At 35.4% G+C, this 25,861-nt stretch overlaps 1 long non-coding RNA gene across 1 annotated transcript in view; it reads left to right on the top strand.

The window, feature by feature from the left end:
- The first annotated feature begins 708 nt into the window (after positions 1–708).
- The window catches only part of LOC130236172 (uncharacterized), a 47,778-nt gene continuing 22,625 nt past the window's right edge, over positions 709–25,861 (top strand). The window contains exon 1 of the long non-coding RNA XR_008838445.1: positions 709–822. This is a non-coding gene — a long non-coding RNA (uncharacterized LOC130236172). The remainder of the gene's footprint in view (positions 823–25,861) is intronic.

Genomic DNA, 25,861 nt, shown 5'->3' with positions numbered 1-25,861 from the left:
GGTAGATTTTTCCGATGAATCATCTGTTGAACTGCATCCCAATCATCACAAATACTGCAGAACCCGCATGAACCCAAGATTCTCACAGAAATCAGTCAAGTTTAGTAAAGGAAAAATCATGGTTTGGGGTTACATTTAGTATAGGATCGTGCGAGAGATCTGCAGAGTGGATGTCAACATCAACAGCTATTTATATTCTATAATGTACAGTATTTCTGTTAAGTGACAAGACTTTTGTCTAAGCAAAGTCCGACCTTACTGTCTTAATTAAATAATTAAAAATCAAGGCATGATCATATTTTATTTAGGTGAAATGAGCGTAATCTGTAGACCTTAGCCTTTCATATAAGCCACTTCTCATACCAAATGATCAGCAAGAAGTCAAATTATTTGCTGTAGTGTAAAGCAGTAAAGTTACTGGTGAAAACTGCTGCCAGTAATTTACTGTAGATTCTACTGGAAATAGTTGGCAGTGTAATTTAAGAAGAATTCACCAAATTCAGGCATTGGATCATTTTAGATCTCTTTTATGTTGAATATAAGCATGTAAGCTGCAGTTAATTTCTAATTATTTATGATTCTCTAAGTTTGTGAGTTCTACATACAGTCCCTTTAATTAAAGGTGATTTATAATCCTCTAAATAAAACAGCATGGTGTGATATCATGATTCAGACAGTCTCTCTCTTGTTGCATCACTCATCAAGGAGTCGAACCCAAACAAGGTTAATGAGGTCAAACTGAGAGCAACACCCCTCTCCTTCACTAACATGTAATCATGTTACTCAACGCGGAGGCTGGAAGTTGTCGTCTGACTGAATACAGTAAGTGTGGCTTACAGAGGTTAACTTGACACATAAATTACTACCTGTCAGTTATGAATGGACATACAAAGTGAGGGATGTGGATATAGTGAGAAATGACAGACAATTTAAGACAAACTCCTACAGCTATAGAAAGGAAATGTGACTTGATGTGCACAGTTTCCCTGGACGTATACTAGATTTATTAGATGTGTGCTTGCAAATATTTGTTTCATTCTATAAAGGTCTGATAATGTTCTTATCAGGGTGCGAATTATACATTGACGATTTTTTTGGGGGGAGGGGGGGGGTTAACGGTTTAATTTCAAACCGTTAAAGGGCAGACCCCCCTATACATCTTGTTTTGATGTCTTTCAGGGGGGATCAAGCGTTAATTAGGGTGGTCAGACCCCCCCCCAAACCCTGTAATTCGCACCCTGACTCTTATGATAACACAGCTTATTCTATAATTTATCAGGGGTCGTAACAGCAGAATGAACAGTCAATTACTCTTGCAACTGTTTTATACAGTGGATGCCCTTCCATCCGCAAGCAATGACAGTACAAACCTCAGTGCCGAGAAACACTCACACTCTCCCATTCACACATCATGGAAATAGTTTATCCAATTCAGTAATACTGCATGTCTTTGGACTGTGGGGGGAACTGGAACTCAGGACACCCAGTCCAGCAGGGACTTGAACCAGCGACATTCTTGCTGTGAGGCAACCATGCTAACCAATTTGTTTATTTGCATAAAAACACAACTAGGCAAACCTCTTTGTTTTTTGTTTTTTTTACAAATTGTAATTTTATAATCTAAAAACTACTTTAAAAATGAAATGGGACATTTAAAAAAAAAACATGTCTTAAATATAGGCTAAATATAAATTGTAAATACAGAGAGAGTAAAAATGTCAAAGTTCTCTCTCTGTTTGTTTGATTTTTTAGGGTTGCCTTTGCATGTTTGATTTAATGAAACCATTCTTCTTTACAAATAATTAACAATAAAGAACAGTAAAAATACAAATTCTTGTTAAAAATACAAATATAAACTCATAAACTAGCTGTTTGCCACAAGCCCTTTGCCTTAAGTAGGGGAGAGTGGGGACAGTTGCAGTACTTTTAGCATGTGCTTTAGTTTTTCAGAGACAGTTTTTTGTGGAAACCCAAAATTGTAAAAAAAAAATGAACCCACATCTATTGGACACCCATCCACATTGCTATAATATGTGTACATATAATAATATATGCAGAGAATTTAAACTTAAACAGACAAAGTCTAACGTTGCAAGTGACCCTGAGCAGGGGGACGGTTGCAACATTCATTAAAATATAATAATAATAAAAATCTAAAATATCAGGTTGGATTTTATTTTTAGTTTTTGGTAAACAGACTAAATGTAAATTGGTTAAATTGTTAAAGGTGTTAAATTGACCATATATATACAGACTATTAAAAGAAAAAGCAACAACCATTTATCAGGCCTAAAAAACTGAACAAAATATTTTTTTACTAAAAATCTAGACTGAACCTTTACTAAACTACTTCTTTCAACTTTATAAACTTATCAATTAATCAAATAATTATTTTCCTTTCTAATTAAATGATTGAAACGGTGATAACTTGTACATTGTTAATATGGCAAGCTTTTAAATAAAGTTTGTGGTTGGGGACAGCTTTGTGAACTTTGTCAACCCTGATCTAACTGTCTGTGCTAGGGAGACACAATAGCTTTAACGCTTGATAAGTTGATAGCTATCAGTGGTGGAAAGAGTACTGAAAAATCATACTCAAGTAAAAGTACCATTGCTTGCCCAAAAATGTAGTGTAAAAGTATATTTAGTAAATATTAGTCAAAGTATGAGTAAAAAGTAGACCTTTCAAAATTACTGAAGAGTACTGAGTATTACACAGTGAATAGTTGATGCGTATGCATGCAGTTTGTGCAGGGATGTGTAAACATAACATTCTTTAGTGCGTTCAGTTATCTTCTTATAATTCTTCCTTCCTTCATTTGTTCATTCTGTCCTTCCCTTATTCATTCATTTGTTTTTTCCTTCATTCGTTTGTTCGTTTTTTCCTTTATTCATTTGTTCCTTCCTTCGTTCCTCCCTTCATTCGTTCACTCATTCATTCATTCGTTCATTCTTTTGTTCCTTTCTTCATTAGGTCCTTTGTTCACTCATTTGTTCGTTCATTCCTTCCTTCGTTTGTTCAGTCCTTCCTTAAATCCTTTCTTCATTCATTTGGTCCTTCCTTCCTTCATTAGTTCAGTCCTTCCTTTCATTCCTTTCAATCCTTGTTCGGCCCTTCCTTCATTCGGCCTTCTTTCCATTCTTTTTTCGTTCCATTTAGTGAATGTTTAAGGCTGTTTGGTGATTTCAGCTATTACAATCGACATCCTCCATTTTCTCATCATTGGCACGCAGTCTTTGAACAGTCTTTGAGGGATTGTGTGTAAAGATTTTGGACATCTTCTTAGACATTTTTTAATGCTTTCAAAAGGTTTGGTGCATTTATAAAGCGCCCATGTCTTGAGGTTGTTCAGTATGATGCGATTTACTTTCTATGTGTGATTTAATTGGACGGGAATCTCAGGACTGATTTTTCTACTTTAGCCAATCACCATAGACAAGAAAGAAAGTAGTGACTGCAGGTAGAAGGAAAATAGTGGAGTAAAAGTACTGATACAGCTCAAAAATTTACTTAAGTGAAAGTAAAGGTACACATTTTAAAACTACTTCGTAAATTACAATTCCTGAGAAAAACTACTCACAGTAGTTTGAGTATTTGTAATTTGTTACTTTACACCCGATAGCTATACCTATTTAAAGGTAAGATATGAATGAATAATGTTTCACAAAAACAGATTAGACAGTATGAGAAATTTTCTGAAATTGAGTTTTATACTGAAGAAATTGTCACATATGGCTGATTTCTCTCAGAATGAAGGAGTGTCTAACTGAGAATATATAGTATAAATACTATCACTCTAGCTCATTCCTGAATAGAGGAATAAGTTTTGTTGCAACTGCCCAATGTTGTAATCGTCCCCACTCTCCTTCTTCAAGTCGTTTAAAAAGAGCGTCTTCTTTTCAAAGCGCTTGGCCTATTTGCCAACAGCAGATGGCGCTTCGTAGCAAGGATTGATTTAGACAAAGGACTGACTGAGGAGATCTCTATTGTTAATAAAAGAAAATCCAAGTCATAAATTCAAGGAGATTACATATGTGGGTGATTTATTTTTATTATACTCATTTTTTTTCAAAGGTTACATTTTTCTGCTCAAAAATGTTTGCTTTTAAAGCTTTTTTTTAAACTAACATTTTAACATGTTTAAATTCTTGTTTTATTCAGTTAGATTTTATTATTATTTTTCAATTCAAGCAATACAAACTATATACACAGACTTTCTTTTGGTCAAATGAATCAAATTCATCAATGTAGTCAAGGCATGAACTAGCACTCTCTTACATCACCTGTTCAGCCAGGAGGCGCAGGCAGAAAATAGTCTGAGCAGTCCACTTATAAAGTGACTGTGACCTTCAGTTACATGCTGAATATGATTTTCTTTCCCTTAAATATCTCATCAGGTTTGCCGTTCAAGGTGTGAACGGATGATCTGTGATTGAAATTCAGCTGCAATTCCCAGCCATTTAAAAAAGCAGAAGACGTGTTTGATGTGGTTCTTTGTCTGAGCGTAATGTCTCATTTTCAGCACCGCGCACTCACACTCTCTCTATCAGAGCTCCCTTAATCAGCTTGTAGGTCAGTTACCATGCCAACCTGATCTCTGGTGGATGTGCTGCTTCATGGAGAGGAAGATGATCACCTGCCCTCAGGTGTGTGTCTCAGTGTGTGTATGTGTGTCTGTGTGGTTACATTTTGTTGGACCCCTACCGTCAACCTCTCTTTTCACATTTATGATTTTCTTTCATCTGAAATGGAGATTATGTATGTCCGCCCTTCAATGAGGTCACTAAATGCCTTTTAGCGGCATGAAAACATGCTTGCATAAATGCCACATCTCTGCCATATCAGACAGACATCTTAGTCATCTCCATTTTTGATTGACAGTTATTATGTTTACTGATATCCACGTCTATCTTACGAAAACTGGGATCTAATAATGACTTGCAATGCAATAAGTGCCATTTGAACGTAGCAATAAGTGCTAGATGGATTGATGATGGATAGGCAGATGCTAGATAGCTGATGGATGAATGCATGGATAGATGATGGGTAGACAGATGGGTGAGATAGATAGATAGATGGATGGATGGATGGATGGATGGATGGATGGACGGACGGACGGACAGATAAACAGATTGATGGATGGATGGATGGATAAAGGATGGATGGATAGACAGACAGATTGATGGATAGATGGATGGATGGATAGACGGACGGATGGATGGATAATAGATAGATGGATGGATGGATAAAAGATAGATAGATGGATGGATGGATGGATGGATGGATGGATGGACGGGCGGATAAACAGATTGATAGATAGATGGATGGATGGATAAAGGATGGATGGATTGATGGATGGATAGACAGACAGATTGATGGATGGATGGATGGATGGATGGATAATAGATAGATAGATAGATAGATAGATAGATAGATAGATAGATAGATAGATAGATAGATAGATAGATAGATAGATAGATGGATGGTTTGATGGATGGTTTGATGGATGGTTTGATGGATGGATAATAGATGGATGATAGATAGATGGATGATAGATAGATGGATGATAGATGGATGGATGGATGGATGGATGGATGGATGGATGGATGGATGGATGGATGGATAATAGATAGATTGATGGATAATAGATAGACTGATGGATGGATGGATGGATGGATGGATAGATAGATAGATAGATAGATAGATAGATAGATAGATAGATAGATAGATAGATAGATAGATAGATAGAGTTAGAGAGATGGATGGAAGGACGAATGATATTGATATATAGTTGATGGGTGGGTAGATGGATGGATAGGCGGATGAATTAATAGATGGATGGATGATAGATAATTATTTGATGGATGGATAGACAGACTTATGGATGGACGGACCGACAGATAGATGATTGATTGATGGCTAGAAAGATGGATGGATGGAAAGAAAGAAAGATGGTCTGATGGACAGATAGATGACTAGATTAAACATTGATAGGTGGATGGTTGTTTGCTACTGTATAAATTTAGCACAGACTGCATGTCTTTGAGGCATGTGGACAGATGTCTCCATGCTCTGTCTTTTCTGTCCTCAGGGAGCTTCTCTTACACAGCCATTATCCTAGACTGTTTGGTCAATGGCTCCAGCTTCACACTGTCGTTATTAAGCCTTGACGTTCAATTATTTTACAGTGGGTCGTCAACATCTCTCTGAGATACACAGTATAGCAAAGCACCTTTGTGCGCACATCATTATGCAGTAATTAATGTCAGCTTCCTGTACTTTAAATGTACATACATTAGCATATATCACACATGCTGGGCCGACTGCACAAGGTCGACTCTTCTTGTCTGTTATTGACTGCCTTCCCTCCAGAAGAATTGTTTGATGAAAAGGAAGCGGGCAGCATGTCACAGCTGCTGCTTGACCTTTGGATTGTGGCAACACAGATTCAACATTCCAACACGAAATATGAACATTCTCATGTCTGAAATTAGTAGTCAGATGTTGGACTAATAGGCACTTTGAATAATGTACAAAAAGAGGACCTGAATTGCTTGGACTATTATGTTCGTCAACCTGAGAAAATTAAACAAAATTTAATATTGACAGTTTTTAACTAGCTAATATTTTTGTTAAAAAAGCAACATGTTAATAAACAATAAGCTTAATAGGCACACATAATCATTACATAAATCATAATTTTTTATATAAATAACTAGAATGGTAGTGTTGTTGTTATCAGATTCTGTCTAATTTAAGCTGTCAGTCAGTAAAATCTCTTAATAAATCAATGGCTAACAACTAACTAACTGGATTTGCATGTTCTCCCTGTGTCAGTGTAGGTTTACTCCAGGTATTCCAGTTAATTGAAGATACCAAATTGTCCCTCCCATGACTTGTGTATAAGAAAGACTTCTGTACAAATTAATTTAATGGCTAGATGCTGTAAGGACATTAATAAGGAAATTATTATTTAGATTGATAATTAATTAATTGACTATCTAGCAACTATCTAACTAACAGACTAACCAGAATGACAACAAGTTTATAAAGTAAGCCTAAATGAAGCTGTCACTCAGCTTCAATTGCCCTAGTAGAATATAATATACAATAAACAATGCTCAGCATAAATAAGTACACCCCTTAAAAATCTCTCATTTGAATAAATATTTTCTATAGGATGCTTTACAATATTATATTTGTGCACATACATTATATTAGTCAGTACTGAAGCCAAATCTGGAGCTATTGTAACAAAAAAACTTATGATAACGGCACACAAATATGTAGTGCAAATTTATATGTTATGGAAAAATATTAAAGACAAATTTTAAAATAGCAAAAAATATAGAAACAATCTATCAAGAAACATAAAAAATATCAAATGTTGTAATTTGTAATTTTTTTTCCAATATTTTAAATAATGACTGACTAACTAGCAAATAACTAACTAACCAACCAACCATCCAGAGGGCTAACAATGTTAATATATAACTAACAAACTAATTTAACTGCTGACTGACTGACTGACTGACTTAGCACCTTACTGACTGACTTACTGACTAGCAACTAACTAACTAACTAACTGCACAGAATTGTAACAGGGTTGCAATGTCAACCTAAATAAAGCTGCCACTCAATAGAAGCTCTAGCATAGCAACTAAATAACTAACTAACCAACCAACCAACCAAATGACTAACAATGTTGGATTATAATTAACAAACCGACAAACTAATTTAATGACTGATTGACTTACTAACTGACTTAGCAACTCATCGACTGACTGAGTAGCAACTAACTAACTAACTAACCAACCAACCAAATGACTAACAATGTTGGATTATAATTAACAAACCGACAAACTAATTTAATGACTGATTGACTTACTAACTGACTTAGCAACTCATCGACTGACTGAGTAGCAACTAACTAACTAACTAACCAACCAACCAACCAACCAACAACTAACTAACTGAGCAGAATGGTAACAGGGTTGCAAATTCAGCCTAAATAAAGTTGTCACTCAGATGCTCTAGCATAGCAACTAACTAACTAACTAACTAACTAACTAACTAACTTACCAACCAGAGGGCTATGTTGAAACTAACTAACAAACCGACAAACTAATTTAATTGCTGACTGACTGACTTACTAACTGACTTAGCAACTCATTGACTGATTGAGTAGCAACTAAATAACCAACCAACCAACAACTAACTAACTGAGCAGAATAGTAACAGGGTTGCAATGTTAACCTAAATAAAGCTGCCACTCAATAGAAGCTCTAGCATAGCAACTAGATAACTAACTAACCAACCAAACAACCAAACTAATTTAATGACTGACTGACTGACTGACTAACTGACTGACTTAGCAACTCATCGACTGACTGAGTAGCAACTAACTAACCAACCAACCAACTAACTAACTAACTGGGTTGCAAATTCAGCCTAAATAAAGCTGTCATCAAAAGAAGATCTAGCATAGCAACTAACTTACTAACTAACTAACCAACCAACCAACCAACCAGATGATTAACAATGTTAGAATATAACTAACAAATCGACAAACTAAATTAATGACTGACTGACTGGCTGACTGCCTGAATTAGCAACTCATCGACTGACTGAGTAGCAACTAACTAACCAACCAACAAACTAACTAACTAACTGGGCAGAATTGTAACAGGGTTGCAAATTCAGCTTAAATAAAGCTGTCATCAGAAGAAGCTCTAGCATAGCAACTAACTAACTAACTAACCAACCAACAAGATGATTAACAATATTAGAATATAACTAACAAATCAACAAACTAATTTAACATCTGACTGACTGACTGACTGGCTGAATTAGCAACTCATCGACTGACTAAGTAGCAACTAACGAACCAACCAACCAACCAACTAACTGGGCAGAATTGTAACAGGGTTGCAAATTCAGCCTAAATAAAGCTGTCATGAGAGGAAGCTCTAGCATAGCAACTTACTAACTAACTAACCAATCAAACAACTAACTAGAGGGCTAAAAATATTGGAATTTAACTAACAAATCGACAAACTAATTTAATGACTGACTGACTGAATAACTGACTGACTTAGCAACTCATGGACTGACTGAGAACCAACCAACCAACCAACTAACCAACTAACTAACTAACTAAAATGTAACTATATTGTGACAAACTAAGTAAATGATTAACTGATTAACTAACAATGGTAACAGGTCTGCAATATAAACGCTTCTTTCTTTAAAAAGGAAGAGAAGAAGAACGAAGAGACATGTAACAAACAAGTGGGACTTGTACTTCTAATTTCTAAAAGGTTCATTATCTGCAAACTCCATTTAGGATGGGATGGTAAATTGCCCTAAATATGCAAAGGTAATATCAGTAAACATAATGAATTCTGCTTTCTCCATCAAAGCAGTCTAAATAAAATTAAGTCAATTAAAGATGTGTGAATGAACAACCCCTTGGGAAAGCGCAGTGTAACTGCAAACACAGCAGTGTGTATAAAAGGGAATACTGTGTAACAAGGGATCATCAGTGTAGCGGGGGATTTGTGTTTCTCTTTGTGCATGACGTCACGTGTGTAATGTCACAAATCACAGTGCATTTCAGTCAAAGGGTCGCCCTACAGCTTCTTAATACCTTAATGTACGAGCTCAAAGGCCTTATACGTCTGACAATAAGTGACTCGCCAAGATTATTTATTTATATATTTTCAGCCTTTTTATCTCACACTTTAATGAGCAATAACTCATTGTGATATGATATTTGCCACCGCTTAATTGCGCATGAATAATTCAAACATACTGATGACAACATTGCTGTCTTCCTTCATTTTATAGCACCTGCTGATAATGCAGATGAGCTCTTTGGGAAGTATAGCGCTTATGAATCTTATGAATGTAAAAGAATCTGCTTTGGCTCTATCAGCACGGATGGAAATCCAGAATTCCCCCCCAAACCCCCCCAAGATCAGGCCTTCACTGTCATAAAGAGCTGCTCTCCCTCAGTTTGGGTTTGCGCAATGGCTGTGTGGGGAAGATAATCTCATTTAAACCATATCATCGTGAAGACTTCTCATTTCAGAACACTTACGGTGTGTGTGCGTGTGTGTGTGTGTGTGCAGTCAGCCCTGTCTCCTTTAGTCTAATAGGTGTGTTTGCTCTACAAGACGGGCTTAGAAAATGTGCTAAGACCAGTTCTCTTTCTCTCTCCTGTAAAAATATATCTTTCCTCTCCTGAAGTGAGCAATTTCCTCCACAGTGTCTTTCAGCAGTGTTTTTTATGTTGACTTGAGGAAACTGACAAACTATACAAGTCTTTTGTGCTACTGCTTTATTTTTTTTCTTCTGAGATAAAATGTCAAACATCCTGAGATTTTTTTGTAAACTGCAAGATTAAAACTATGAAAAATCCCTAAAACATTATAGTCATATGTAGAGACAAGTTAACATGTTGACAGTATGAATTTGTTTATGTTGCTAGAATGTTTAAAAGAAATGTGATGAGGTTTGTTTTAAAAATATTATCATGCCAGCACTGTTCATTCATGTTGGTAGAATATTAACACAGAAACATGCTAGCTCTGTGCTAAATCATGTTACCAAAATACACTCACCTGACACTTTAATAGGTACACTTTATTAGTACCGAGTTGGAGCCCCTTTAGATCTGCCTTAATCCTTTGTGGCATAGATTCAACAAGGTACTAGAACTAGTCCTCCGAGATTTGGTCCATATTGATATGATAGCATCACGCAGTTGCTGCAGATTTGCACAACCATGATGTGAATCTCTTGTTCCACCACATCCCAAAGGTGCTCTATTGGAATGAAATCTGGTGACTGTGGAGGCCATTTGAGTACAGTGAATTCATTGTCATGTGCGAGAAACCAGTCTGAGATGATTCACGCTTTATGACATGGCACGTTATCCTGCTGGAAGTAGATGGGTACACTGTGGTCATAAAGGGATGGAAATGGTCAGCAACAATACTCAGATAGGCTGTGGCGTTGTCACAATGCTCAATTGGTACTAATGGGCCCAAAGTGTGCCAAGAAAATATCCCCCACACCATTACACCACCACCACCATTGCTACAAGGCAGGATGGATCCATGCTTTCATGTTGTTGACGCCAAATTCTGACCCTACTATCCGAATGTCGCAGCAAAAATGGAGACTCATCAGACCAGGCAACGTTATTCCAATCTTCTATTGTCCAATTTAGGTGAGCCTGTGCGAATTGTAGCCTCAGTTTTCTGTTCTTAGCTGAGAGTAATGGCACCTTGTGTGGTCTTCTGCTGTTGTAGCTCATCTGCCTCAAGTTTGGACGTGATGGGCATTCAGAGATGCTCTTCTGTATACCTCAGTTGTAACAAGTGTTTTTTTAAGTTACTGTTGCTTTTCTATCAGCTCGAATCTGGCCATTCTCCTCTGACCTCTGGCATCAACAAGGCATTTGCGCCCACAGAACTGCCGCTCACTGGATATCTTTTCTTTTTCGGACCATTCTTTGTAAATCCTAGAGATTGTTATGTGTGAAAATCCCAGTAGATCAGCAGTTTCTGAAATACTCACACCAGGCCGCCTGGCACCAACAACCACGCCAAGTTCTAAGTCACTTAAATCACCTTTCTTCTTCCTTCTAATGCTCAGTTTGAACTGCAGCAGATCGTCTTGACCATGTCTACAAATGCATTGGGTTGCTGCCATGTGATTGGCTGATTAGAAATTTGCGTTAACGAACAGTTGGACCGGTGTACCTAATAAAGTGGCCAGTGAGTGTAAATTCATGCTAGAAACATACTCAAATATGAGAACCATACGCTAAGGCATATATTTTTGCTAGCATATTAACTTTTAGTGCTAGCAGTTATGCTACTAAGATGATAAAACATGTATTTCCACCTGTAGATCTAATGTAATGTGTATAAAATGTTGAAATGTGTGACCTGACAGCTGCTGTCTCTGTTGTGTAATCTCTCCATCTCTTAAATGCAGCATCTTTACCCATAAATCCCTCTGGCCAGTATCTTGTATAACCAGACTCTAGTTTTGGTCATGTGGGTTTGCTGGGCAGTGTGTGTGTGTGTGTGTGTGTGTGTGTGTGTGTGTGTGTGTTGTAAGTGTGATTTAGGAGAGTCTAATGTGTTTCTCTTGTAAGAGGTTTGGTGGACTGGTGTGTGTGAGGGTTCATGAAGGTTAGTGTGTTCCTCTGTAACTGTAAACCTACTTTCAGCTGCTGCAAACTGTCATGCTGCTATTGAAGGGGTGTGTGTGTGTGTGTGCGTGTGTGCGTGCGTGCGTGCCTGTGTGTGTGTGTGTGTGTGTGTGTGTGTGTGTGTGTGTCTGAGAAATGATAAAAGAAGGTCAAACTGAGGCTGATACAACAAATGGTTCCTGGTCTCATTCCTAATGTCACTGGCTACAAATCAGTGCTGCTTACAGGTTCTTTCAGACTCTAGTAAATATTGCTGCGCTTTGCCTGTTTGTCACTTAATTGAATTATTCATTAAGAGATCAATGAATGCTGTTTTTCTGTTCAACAAAAACTGTTAACATTAATAAATAATTTATAATTTCTTTAAATAATAATATTAATAGTTTTAAGTTAAATGAAATAATCATAACCTAATGGAATTCTCATAATTTAACAAAGGAACCAAACGTATAAAATTATTGTAAGCAACATTTTAATTGTAATTTTTATTATTATGTTGTGAGTAATTTTAGAATAAATCTTAATTCCTGAATCAAGAATCTAAGATGTTTTATTTATTTATTTTAAAATGATAAATTATACAGCTAAAGTCAGAATTATTAGCCCCCCTTTAATTTTTTTTCTTTTTTAAATATTTCCCAAATGATGTTTAACAGAGCAAGGAAATTTCCACAGTATGTCTGATAATATTTTTTCTTCTGGAGAAATTCTTATTTGTTTTATTTTGGCTAGAATAAAAGCAGTTTTTAATAAAAAAAACATTTTAAGGTCAAAATTATTAACTTCTTAGTCTACAGAACAAATCATCACTATACAATAGATTGCCTAATTACCCTAACATGCCTAGTTAACCTAATTAACCTAGTTAAGCATTTAAACATCACTTTAAGCTGTATAGAAGTGTCTTGAAAATATCAAATATTATTTACTGTCATCATGGCAAAGATAAAATAAATCAGTTATTAGAAATGAGTTATTAAAACTATTGTGTTTAGAAATGTGTTGGAAAAAAATCTTCTCTCTGTTAAACAGAAATTAGGGAAAAAATAAATAGGGGGCTAATTCAGGGGGTTTAATAACTCTTCAACTGCGTATGTTATATTTATTTATGTAAACATTTTCATTATTATTATAAAACAATAATTCATATTTTTTTATTTAATTAATTTATAAACTATAAACAGTTTAATTATTATTATAATTAAACTGTTTATAGTTTATAATTTAATTATAAATTCGAGGAACGAGGAATTACTTTCTTCTGCCACTTATTTACATCTGCAGCTGATGGTCAGAACAGCAGAAACTGTTGCTCATTCACCAACATCACTTTAGATCTAATATTTGAATGATTCTCTAGCGTAATGTCTAAAGTGATGACAAAACAGCTGATTTTGTTCACATTTTAAGATTATAAGGCAGAACGGCATTAAATGCTATCAATCAATTAGGATTTCACAATAATTAACCCCGTAAAAGCCAGAGCAAAGCAAATTTTAGTATTAATTTTTGGTATAAATACAGTAATACAAAATACAAAAGAGAGAGATCGACTCAGAATGTCACTTACCTGATTTATAATGATTTATTCTGCTGTTTGAAATTTACACTGAGAAAATGCTGTTTTTCTCCACTAAGAACTTATTATTCGGTCTCTGTCACCATCTTGTGGCGGAACGTCAACCGTCGCTTTCTTTGGTCTGCTCAGACAGGCTGATGGCGGCGGATGCACTTAATCCGATGCTCCGAAATTATAAATATTTAAAATACACACTATCCTTATAAATAAACTGCATAGTTGTAATCTAAACAACTATATTCTCACCTAAAAAAAGCTCAAAAATATATATTATGTTGTCCGACTGCAGCAATATTTGTCAAACTGTAGAGAGTCCTCTGCTTGTTGCTGTATGTGGGCGGAGTAATACACAAGTGTGAAGGCTTAAGATGCTGGATGAGTGCTGTTATTTGCAGAATATTGCACGGCTATCAGCCAATCAGATTCAAGAACCGAACAGAACTGTTGAATAAATGTATATAGCGCTTTTCTGGACACTTAAAATGCTTTACACATTTTTTGGGGGGAATCTCCTCATCCATCACACACCAACTGATTGGTTGAATGGAGACAGAGTGATGAAGTCAATTGCGACATGGGGATGGTTAGGAGGCCATGATGGACAGAGGCCAGTGAGCAAATTTGGGATTTTTAATGACCACAGAGAGTCAGGATCTGGCTCATCTGAAAGACGGTGCTCACTGAGCAGTATAGCGTCCCCGTCAATATACTGGGGTGTTAGGACCCACACAGACCGCAGGATGAGCAGTCTCACTAACACCACCTCCGGCAGCAACCTAGCTTTCTCATGTGGTCTCCCATCTACAATAGGTACTGACCAGGCGCAGCCCTGCTTAGCTTCAGTGTGCGACCATGTGCAGAGAGCTAGCTGCCGACGTGTGCTCACATTTTGTTCACTGTTTGAGTAGGAAATCATTAGCTATATATATATATCCACAAAGAAAGCCAATTATATATATAAATATATAATAATATATATATATAGTTTTCTTTGTGGATATATATGTATATATAGCTACTGATTTCCTAATCAAACAGTGAGCAAAATTCAACAGGAAATTCCTTCAATTAGGAAAAAAAATAACTGTCAATGATTTATTGTGGCCTGTAGTATATTAAATATTCTTATATCAACAGAAGTGCGTTTGTACCGTACATGCACAGTCTTGAAAATCGCACAGAAACTTGTTTTGAAACAATAAACAAAAGAGTTTCCTGCCACAAGCCACAACACCCAGAGCCAAATCCTTGAAGGGAGCTCTCCTTCTCTCTTACTTTCTCTCGCTCTCCTCTCTTTCACAACCCATTTCTGTCAGAAAGTGCCCTGGCGTTCAGTGTGTGTGTGTGTGTGTGTTTGTGTGTGTGACTCCAGAGACATGCCACGAGTGTGTATCCAGAGAGTAATCAGGTAATTGATCATACAGACAGGTAATCATTCGTGTGCCAGACTCTCCGGCTGCGAGTGCTCGGCCAGCATTAGAGAAACATGTCCTCAAACACAGTACAGGCAGAAAAGCAGTCAGGCGAATGCTGAGATAGAGAATTAGATCGAGGGCACGTTACATAAATAGAATCCCTAGAATGCTGCCAATGATTTGCAAGGCCACAACAATTCTGCGAACTCTACTCGGTTGAGCAAATCACGATTAATCTTGATTCATGAAGCTTCTTTCACACCTTCGCTGTGTGCGATACACTGAGCAGATGGCTGGCGGACACAAAGAACAACCTTATTTGACTTAAGTCATATTTGTACTGAAATACAGTTGTGGGCAAAAGTATTGGCACCCTTGATAATTATGAACAAAGTGTGTTGTAAATAAATCTGCTCTTTTTATCTCTCATTAAAAAAACACAAAATTATAGAAAAATAAAACCATTAATGCACAAATAAATGATTACTGCTGCTTGTTCAAACTACCAGTTTAAAATGAGCGGAAACAACACAATTCTTGTAATTATTTTTAGCTAATTTATCTCTTTTATGTTCTGTCAACTTAAATTTGTAAACCATTAAGTTAACTTAAGCAGTTTGTGTTGGGACAACATGAAGAACTTGTGTTGGTCCAACTACCTGGTTAGGGGATTTGTATGCTTTGAATGGGATTGAATTAAGAGAAGGAAATGTTGACTATAAAAGTAATCTTAGGTGTTTAAAGTTAATAGAAAGACTTGTTAGAGTTTAATCTTCACTTCAGTTTGAAGATTTAAAAGATTTTCATGTAATTCTTTGAGTTTTGAGATTACCACCTTGCAGAAACACCCATGCTTTAGGTGTTGGCAGCTTAATTAGCAAAAATGCTGTTTGTTACTTTGCTCTGTGAGCAATAACTGTCCTAAAATGAGTTCTGAGATCAGTCTCAATCAACTGTATATGTGACTCATTAAATATGGCTCTTTTAGTTAATTTAGGATAACTTCAAATAAAGCAAAAAGAGATGTACAACACATAATAGACATACATGATGTTACCAGACCTTTGAGTTTAAGTTAAATAAAAATACAAATGTTTTAAAAATTGTATTTGATAAAATCATGTTGGACCAACTCAGTTGCATTTAATTATGTAATTAGTTTTTTCTTTAGTTGGTGCTAAACAATATTATTGAATGGAAATCCTGCCCTCAATTAAATTGAATTCATGAGTTATGAGTTATTTTTTGAGTGTATTGAAATTGGGCAGGGGATATTCATCTATTAATGAAATCATCTCATAATGGATAATTGTCTCATTATCAAACAAATCTTTTTCTCCACACTGCTACACATTTGGCAAATTTTTGGCACCCCTAAAATTGTATGAATGAAATCTATCAATTGTGAGGTCTTTATTTTATCAGGATGACTACAAACGCAAAACAAGTCCATCCATGGCTCTCAGTTTCACTGGAGTATAAATAAGAATGTGCAGCACATGACTGTTCTGCTTCATAAAATAGATACTAGCTGTAAGAAATGGGTGAAGCATTGACAATTCTAATTTCCACCACTAGGCCAATAATCAAAAAGAAGGCCAATAACCCGAAAGAAGACATGTGTGTGTATTGTCTTGATGTTATTGTCTTGTTAGAGTTTGAGTGGCAACCCCCCTTCACAAAATTATGATAAAATAAAAAACATCATTCATTGATTCATTCATTTTCTTTTAAACTTAGTCCCTTTATTAATCAGGGGTCACCACAGCAGAATGAACCGCCAACTTATCCAGCAGATGTTTTACGCAGCGGATGCCCTTTCAGCTGCAAACCATCACTGGGAAACACCCATACACTCTTATTCACACACACTACGGACAATTTAGCTTTGTTCACCTATAGCACACTACGGACAATTTAGCCAATTCACCTATAGCGCATGTCTTTGGACTGTGGGGGAGCACCTGGAGGAAACCCACGCCAACATGGGGAGAACATGCAAACTCCACACAGAAATGCCAACTGACATTGCCAACTCTAACTCGAAGCAGCAGCCTTCTTGCTGTGAGGCGACAGTGCTACCCACTGCGCCACCGCGCCACCCCAAAATAAAAAAACACTAACATATAAATCGGCCAGAACATTTGTCACTGTAAGTTGTCTGGGATGGGTATAAAAAGACACACAATGTCTACAGTTAAAAATACAGCAGGATCTTTAAAGGGTTAGTTCCCCCAATAATAAAAATACTCTTAATAATACTCTTAAAAATACTCCTAATAACTTTGTTCATCTTAGAAAAACAAATTAGGATATTTTAGATAAAACCTGACATTCCATAAAGCTCCAAGAACATTTTGTGCACCAAATAAAACCCACTAAAATAGACTTTGTTCATTTACAGCAGGGGTGCTCAACCCTGTTCCTGGAGATCTACCTTGCTGCAGATTTCAGTTGCAACCCAGATCAAACACACCTGCCTGTAATTATCAAGTGCTCTTCAGGTCATAATTAATTGATTCAGGTGTGTTTGATCAGGGTTGGAGCTGAACTCTACAGGAAGGTAGATCTCAAGGAACAGGATTGAGCACCCCTGATTTACAGTATGGGTGACACGGTGGCTCAGTGTTTAGCACTGTCGCCTCACATCAAGGTCACTGGTTCAAGTTCTGGCAGTGTTAGTTGGCATTTCTATGTGGAGTTTGCATGTTTTCCCTGTGCTCGCGTGGGTTTTCTGTGGGTGCTCCTGTTTCCTCCACAAGTCCAAAGACATGCGGTATCGGTGAATTAAATAAACTAAATTGGTCGTAGTGTATGTGTTTAAATGTAAGAGTGTATGTGTGTTTCCCAATAATGGGCTGGAAGGGCATCCGCTGTTTAAACTTATGACAGATAAGTTGGCGGTTCATTTCTCTGTGGTGACCCCTGATAAATAAAATGACTAAGCCGAAGGAAAATGAATGAATAAATTTACACTATGTCGTCCACATTGGATCAGTGCGCGTTAACTACGGGCTATACGATGTTTGCGTATTGTTCCATTTCGGGTTTTTTTTGCCCATAGTAAATGCTCACTCGGATCACATGGGGCTTCAGCATTAATGCTTGACAGAGGGTGTGTCTGAAGCGTCCACACTGAAGCGTCAGCCAATGAAATGCCCTATTTATTTAGAACATTCTAACATTCAAAGTTGGAATTATTAAAAGTAAAAAAAGCATTAAGGTCATCTCTCTTAGGTTTAATTTGCTTTCAAACTATTTTTACAGTTCAGTTTTAGCGATCTTCATGTTTATAATTATGCTCCCTTCACAGTGCACTTTAAAAAAATTGATGTCATTTTGAACACAGCCTCATAGCAAAAGCTATAGGTAACCTATTATTTTAAAGCGGAATTTATGTTACGTCTCCAAAGCTTGTGAAAACTATAAGCATACGTTAATTCTTTTAATTTATAGTGGGTTATTTATTAAGTATCTGTACTGTATATGACATGGGCTTGCTGGTTAGAACTTTCTGCTGGGGTTTACATGTCAGATTGTAAAAGTAGACTTTTCAAAATAAATAAATAAACAATACCTACTTAATAATAATCATCATCATTAATATTATTAATAGTAATATTAAATTAGGATTTTTTATATTTCCTAATAAATAATAAATATTAAATTTCATTTTATAATAAATCGCCTCATTATTTATTTATTGATATGATTTATATATGATATTAGAATACGTGTTAGCTTTTGTAAGTGATTTTATGTTTTAGAATAGAATATGTAATGTTCAACTTCTCAATAATATTAGTAAAGCAAACACAGGCCCTATATGTCCATTTACATATATTTCAGTTAATATAGAAAGTTAGTGCATGTTTTTTACCAAATCTAATATTGGATTTTATTTTAAAGGCCTGTTTATGTAAAACAATATAATTTGCACAAAGAAATGATGGGGTTCTTCTCTAAAGAAGTTGTTACTCCACCCCGTTTAGAGCCTCAATATGGGCGTATTACGTTATAACTAACGTAGTTCAAGCGATAGATCATTCACAGAGAAACTAGGGGTTTTGCAAAACACTCGTCACTACATCGTTCTTTTCCCAAACGATGCATTGTACTATGATAGTTCAGCCGCGAGTTATGTCGTTGTTTGGGAAACGCTGATTGGCTGACACGTCCTTTGGCACTTGAAATGTTAAGAAATTCCCAACGTCTGCAGTGAGCATCGGCACTGAAGCGGCTCCAACGGATCCACATTGTAGTTCGGCAAAGTTTTTTTTTTGGTGCTTAAAATTGTTCTTGGAGCTTCATGTGATGTTTTTACAATATTTTTGGTTCCTTTTCTAGTCTTTGGACATCTCTGCATCTCTGTCAGTGAAGGCTGGAGAGCTCTCAGATTTCATCTAAAATAACCTAATTTGGGGTTTCAAGATAAAGGAAGGTCTTTTGGGATGGGAATGACGTGAGAGTGAATAATTAATAACAGAATTTTCACTTTTGTGTGAACTAACCCTTTAATGTCACAGGCCTATTTTTCAGCCAGAGGTCCTGGACAGTTGTTTAGACAAAGCATCATGGATTCTATCAATAGCAACGGATTTAAAACCTGACTGGCTGTGCTAGAAACCTCTTAACGAGCCTTAGATGGATCTTCTATAATGATAATAATCCAAAACAAACACCGGAATCGATGCAAAAAATGAGTCACTGAACACAAAAGTAAGGTTCTTCCATGATAAACAGATGAGGAAAGAGCACCAACATGGATCAGAGATTCTGTATGGAAAACTACTCTCTAATCTCTTTCCAGGTTTCCTCCAACTTCATCAGGGATTATGGGATTTAGAGCTGCTATCTGGGCAAATGGAGTTGCAAAAAGAACTAAATAAAAAGGGTGCCAATTATTTTTACCAATGTGTATCGGAACATTTATTTGCAAAAAAGGATTTCCCCCCCCATTCTCCAATGTTTTATTTCAGTGAAAGGATGGATTTTTGTGACCTTTTTGAACAAAAGATAACAAGGATAAACTATATTTATTTTCACAGCTTTCTTTGCTCACATTTACCAAGGGCGCCAATTATTATGACCATGAGTGTATGTTGTGCACTTGTTTAAAATGCTTTCTCAAATGCACTCGAACAGCAGGTTGTGAGTAATTGTGTCTTTAGAGAGCTGCTTGAGCCAGTGAACTGTGATTTACATGGATCGATATTCCAGCGCAGGTTTATTTTAACAGCTGCATCAAACAGGATCATTCCCATGGATGAGAATGCTTAATGTTGTGGTTGTCTTGACAGTCATTAAATAGTACAGTTTTACTCCTTGAGCTGGACAGGACTGTAATGGAAATGAGCTCAGCAAACTGGAGTGAACACTTGTGGGAGTGATGCTCTCAATACAGTGATATAGCAATTTAAAAATGCTTTATGCAAATAAATTAATAAATATGTCAATAATCTATGCTGTTTTTCAGCAGAAGTTGACATTAATATACACTTACTCGCTATTTGTTCTTCTAATATCAATAATAATAAATTATATCATATAAAAATATATTTAAAATATGATCGTTTTATTGTTTATAATTAAAATATGACTTGTTCATTGGAATATGCAAAATTGTTAATTAATATTTAAATCGATTGTTCAAATTTACATAAATGTCTTCCAATAATAGACTGAGTATATTTATGTCATTTAGAAGATATTATATATGATCTTTACATTAATAATGCAACGGTTATAGTTAGGGCTGGGCGATATGGCAAAAATCCAATCTCGATAATTCTTTTCAATATTGGATGATAACGATATATATTTCGATATAAGCTGTTAATGCCTCCAGCTTTAAACAATGACTGAAGCCACAAAGATTAGACGCTTCCTTAAATAACATTTCAGAGTATTGTTTATTAACAAAAACAGTTTACACATTACTCTGATTTTTTGGAGATTTCGTTTTTCTGTAATATACTTATGATGTACAATACAAAATATAATATCTGAAGAACTGTAACTGACAGCAAATATACAGTACGCAAGCAAACATATACTTATTGCATTTTCGGAAAATTAACAATTACAGAAACAATATATATAAAAAAAATTTTACTTAATTAAAAATCATAAAAATAATCATCATTAAAATAAACAACAGTTTGACAGCAAATACTGCTGGCAGGAAAGTGAATCGAGCTCGCTAAACAATACTAGGTGACATAGCATATCTCTAATATCAACACAACTACAGGTTCCTGTTGTTGCATATGTCTGCTGTGTGATTGGCTCTTAGAGCAATATTGTGTAAAAATGTCCAATGCTTATCATCGTTATCGACATACATTTTATCGCGATTCGATATTATATCGTTTATCAGCCTAGCCCTAGTTGTAGTTAAATTGAACTAAATGAATAATATAAATAAATATGATCAATTTATATTCAAATTTATTGTTCAAATTTAAATACATTTATTACAATAATAGACTTGGGATGTTTAGGTCATTTAGAAGATATTATCAATCTTTAGATTAATCAATAGATTAATAATGGTTATATTTAAATTTACCTAATTAATTAATATAAATAAATATATAATGCAAGTAAATATATATTTTTATATATTATATATTATAAAATATATTATATTTAAGTTAATAGTTATTTGCATCATTTCGTTCAGTTAATGTAATTTTAAAAATACAACCCAGGCTCATTCTGAAAACATACCTCTATATACATCTCTGGAGAGCACCAAATACATCCTAGGAGCTAAGTTTTTTTTGCGGTTTTTGTTTTCGTGAATCCACCAGAGGCCGCTGTGTACATTTTTTGAAATCTCAAATTGCTCTTGCGAGTGCCATTCACGCCTTTTCTCGTTTAAATCTACCAGAGGACTTTGAATGACTGACTGACTGAATAACTGACTGGCTGACAGACCGACCGAACGACCTGATCCGACCCACCCACCCTCCTCCTTCCCTAAACCCAACCAATAGTGTTTTCAAAACCACCGATTGACCCGTCCACCCACTTCCCTAAACCCAACCGACAGTTTTCAAAAGCAATGCAGAAAAAGAAAAGCCCTTGCCTGATTTTTACCACGTTTTCAGATTTTACCACATTCTCACCCTGCTTGTTTATTTAATTTTTTGGCTTCTGTTTTTGTCTTACCCGCTTTCTGGAACTTTTCATCACCAGACTCGAACCCCATCGTCATGGTCAACTCCTCTCTGCGTCTCAAGTCAGACGTACATGGCGAGCTAACTGGACAAACTGGTAACAGCGGAAAAGCCGTTCATACGGAGGTAAGCAGTCAGCTGGTAAGCGTGAAAGAAACAGCATCATACCGCCTCGTAGCATTTCGTTTTAAAAACTAAAATCAGCCATACGTACTTCTGGCTACATAAATCGCGATCACCAGAAATGTATATAGGGCTACATTTCAGAATGAGCCTGTGTTGCAAAAATTTATTTGAATAAAAAAAATAAAAAATAAATAAATCTTTATAAAATAAATATACTCATTGGAATAAAATCTAATGTGATTAACTATGAAATAATCTGAAATGTAACAATTTTTTTTAAAACAAATAAACCATATTGCATTTAAAATATAACATGTAAATGAAAGTGTCATTCGTTCATACGGAAACGGTAATTCTGTACATAGTTTACATTTAGGATTGGAGTTCCTGATCATATTTGGTTGTCTGTGGTATCTAAAAGACTGAAACTCCCTGATTTAGGAGATGCTCAGGGGATATACTTATGCTCCCTTTAAAAGCTGCCTCTGCTGACGTTTCCCCTGTGGACATAAGTATAAAATAAGAGATCCACTGGTTCCTCCATCAACCCACATTTGCCCTGCATTTTTCCAGTGTAAGTGACAGAAGCAATCTCAGCATATACAGTATAGATTTAGCCTGCTGGATGCTTTATTTACGAGCAGCACAAGAGCAGCACTGCGTCCCATTTGTTTCTTGTCATTTCACTGTCTGCACAGTTCAGATGCCTTTATGTTCTTTTAGGAGAGATTCAGTTCCTGGTAAACGGCTTTTACTCTTACTGTCGGATGCAGGAATGGATTGTGCACCATAAAGACTTTGTTTGAATTTATAGCATATTTTCAGCTCTTAGTTGTTGTTTTTTGCACAGTCACTTTCGCAGTAATATAACATTCCCTGCGCTAAAAAAAACTGATTAGCAGGAAGAAGCTGGTGCAGGGTTTTTAAATGAATGCCTGGCTAGATTTTTTGTGGTGTTTTTCGTTATTTCATCTTATGAAAGTTTTTCTCAATCACTTTGTGTTCTTCTCTTTCTGTTTCAGCACTGATCTCTACTGAGTGCCAGGTAAATTCTTTTTAGTGCAATGAAACATGCAGTCATGTGAGGAAACATGTAAGCAAAATGTTAAACATGCTAAAAACATGTTCGCAACTTACAATTTTGTGCTAGCGAACTGTTAAAAATGCTGGAAACATGCAATTTCATGCTAGCAAAATAGTTAGATTCAACTTTCTAGCAATGTCATTTCTTGTTAGCAGAATCTTAAACATGCTAGAAAAATGCTAGCAACATGCCAATTCATGTTTGCAATGTGATAAACATGCTAGAAACATGATAATTCTTGTTAACAACATAGGTTAAACATGCTAATTAGGGTTATAACATGCTATGTTATGTTACAAAATATTACACGTTACCACATTATCTGTGCATTAAAACATGCTTGAAACATGTTTATTAATGTTAGCAACATGCTAGCCATTGTAGAAAAAATACTAGCATCATGTTAATTCATCTTAGCAACATATAGTAACATGGTTCACATTCTAAAAACATGCTACATGCTAAACATTATATGTGTGTTAAAACATGCTTAAAACATGTTAATTATGTTAGCAACGTGCTACCCAGAAAATACTAGCATCATGTTAATCCATAAACATGATAACATAATAAAATATTCATTATATAATACAATATTAATATTATAATGCAATATTAATGATAATAATTTAGAAATAGAACTATGCAAGCAAAATAGTAAATCATGCTAGAAAGATGTTAAAACATGTTCGCCATATAGCAAAACAAGCAATAAATATGGTAATAACATGCCAATTAATGTTAGAAAACTGCTAATACATTATCTGTGTGTTTAAAACATGCGTGATGAAACATGTAATGATGTTAGCAAACATGCTACACATTGTTGAAAAATACTCGCATCATATTAATCCATCTTATCAACATGTAGTGACAGGTTTCACGTTCTAAAACATGCTAGCAACATATCAGAAACATGCTAGAAACATCTTAGCAGTATGATAATTCATGCTATCAAGAAGCTAAAAAGGTTAGCAATGTGTTAAAACAACTAGACACATGTTTTGGCTTTATTAGTGTAATTAAGTCTTTGCTTATTTTATAATTAACTACTTTAAAAAAATTGATATCCTTGTGTTAAATATACTAGTAGCATGCTAATATATGCTAAAATGTACTAATTCATGCCATAAAAATGGTTAGAGACATGCCTAAATAATGTTTTAGAACATGTTAGCATCGTGCTTATCAGTGTATTAACTATGATAGAAACATGCTAGCAATCTGTCACTGGGGTAAAAACTGCTGGAAACATGCAATTTTTCACTAGCAAATATTTAAAAAGTTAGATTCAACATTCTAACAATGCAAATTCTTGTTAGCAGAATGTTAAATGTTAGAATCATGCTAGCAAGTGCCAACGTGATAAACATGCTAGGAATGTGATAATTTCTTATTAACAAAATGCTAATTCGCGTTATAAACATGCTATGACATGTTGCAACAGTAAAGGTGTTGAAGAAATTGATTAGCCAGAAGAAGCTATTTTAGCAATGTAGAGTTTTTCCACATTTAGTTTGTTTTCTTTAAAAGAAATGGTGCTAGCCATGTGTTGAAGTTGGTAAAAAACATGTTAGCAATATACAAATGAATGTTAATAATATATCATCTCACCAACATGTTAGCAAAATAAAAAATCATGCTAGCAAGATGTTAAGATGTTATGGCAAGTTAGCCGCATAGTTAGCAAACAAGCAAGAAATATGGTAATAACCTGCCAATTAATGTTACAAAATGCCTAAAACATTATCTGTGTTAAAACACACTTGAAACATGTTTATTAATGTTAGCAACTTGCTACCCGCTTGTAAAAAAATACTAGCATCGTATTAATCCATCGCTGACACGTTTCACATTCTTAAAACATGCTAGAAACATCTAGCAATATGATAATTTATCCTATCAACAAGCTAAAAAAATGTTAGCAATGTGTTTAAACAACTACAAAACATGTTTCGCCGATTATGCTAAAAACATGGAAACTGTTATTTCTTTAACATTGTCATTTTAGTCATTAAATCTGTTGCAAGCCATGTGTTAAATATGCGAGGACCATGCTATTATATGCTAGAAATGTACTAATTCATGCTAGAAAATTATATAAACATGCTAATTAATGTTACATGTTAATGAATATGGTAGCATCAGGCTTATCAGTGTATTAACTATGACAGAAGCAATGTGTCAACCATGCTATGAACATGTTAAAACATTAAATTGACTTCTACTCTGCGGGATGCAGA

This window comes from Danio aesculapii, chromosome 10, assembly GCF_903798145.1.
Source record: "Danio aesculapii chromosome 10, fDanAes4.1, whole genome shotgun sequence".
Lineage (NCBI taxonomy): Eukaryota > Metazoa > Chordata > Actinopteri > Cypriniformes > Danionidae > Danio > Danio aesculapii.
The sequence above is the reverse complement of the archived record's forward strand: the minus strand, read 5'-3'. Positions and strand labels throughout refer to the sequence as shown.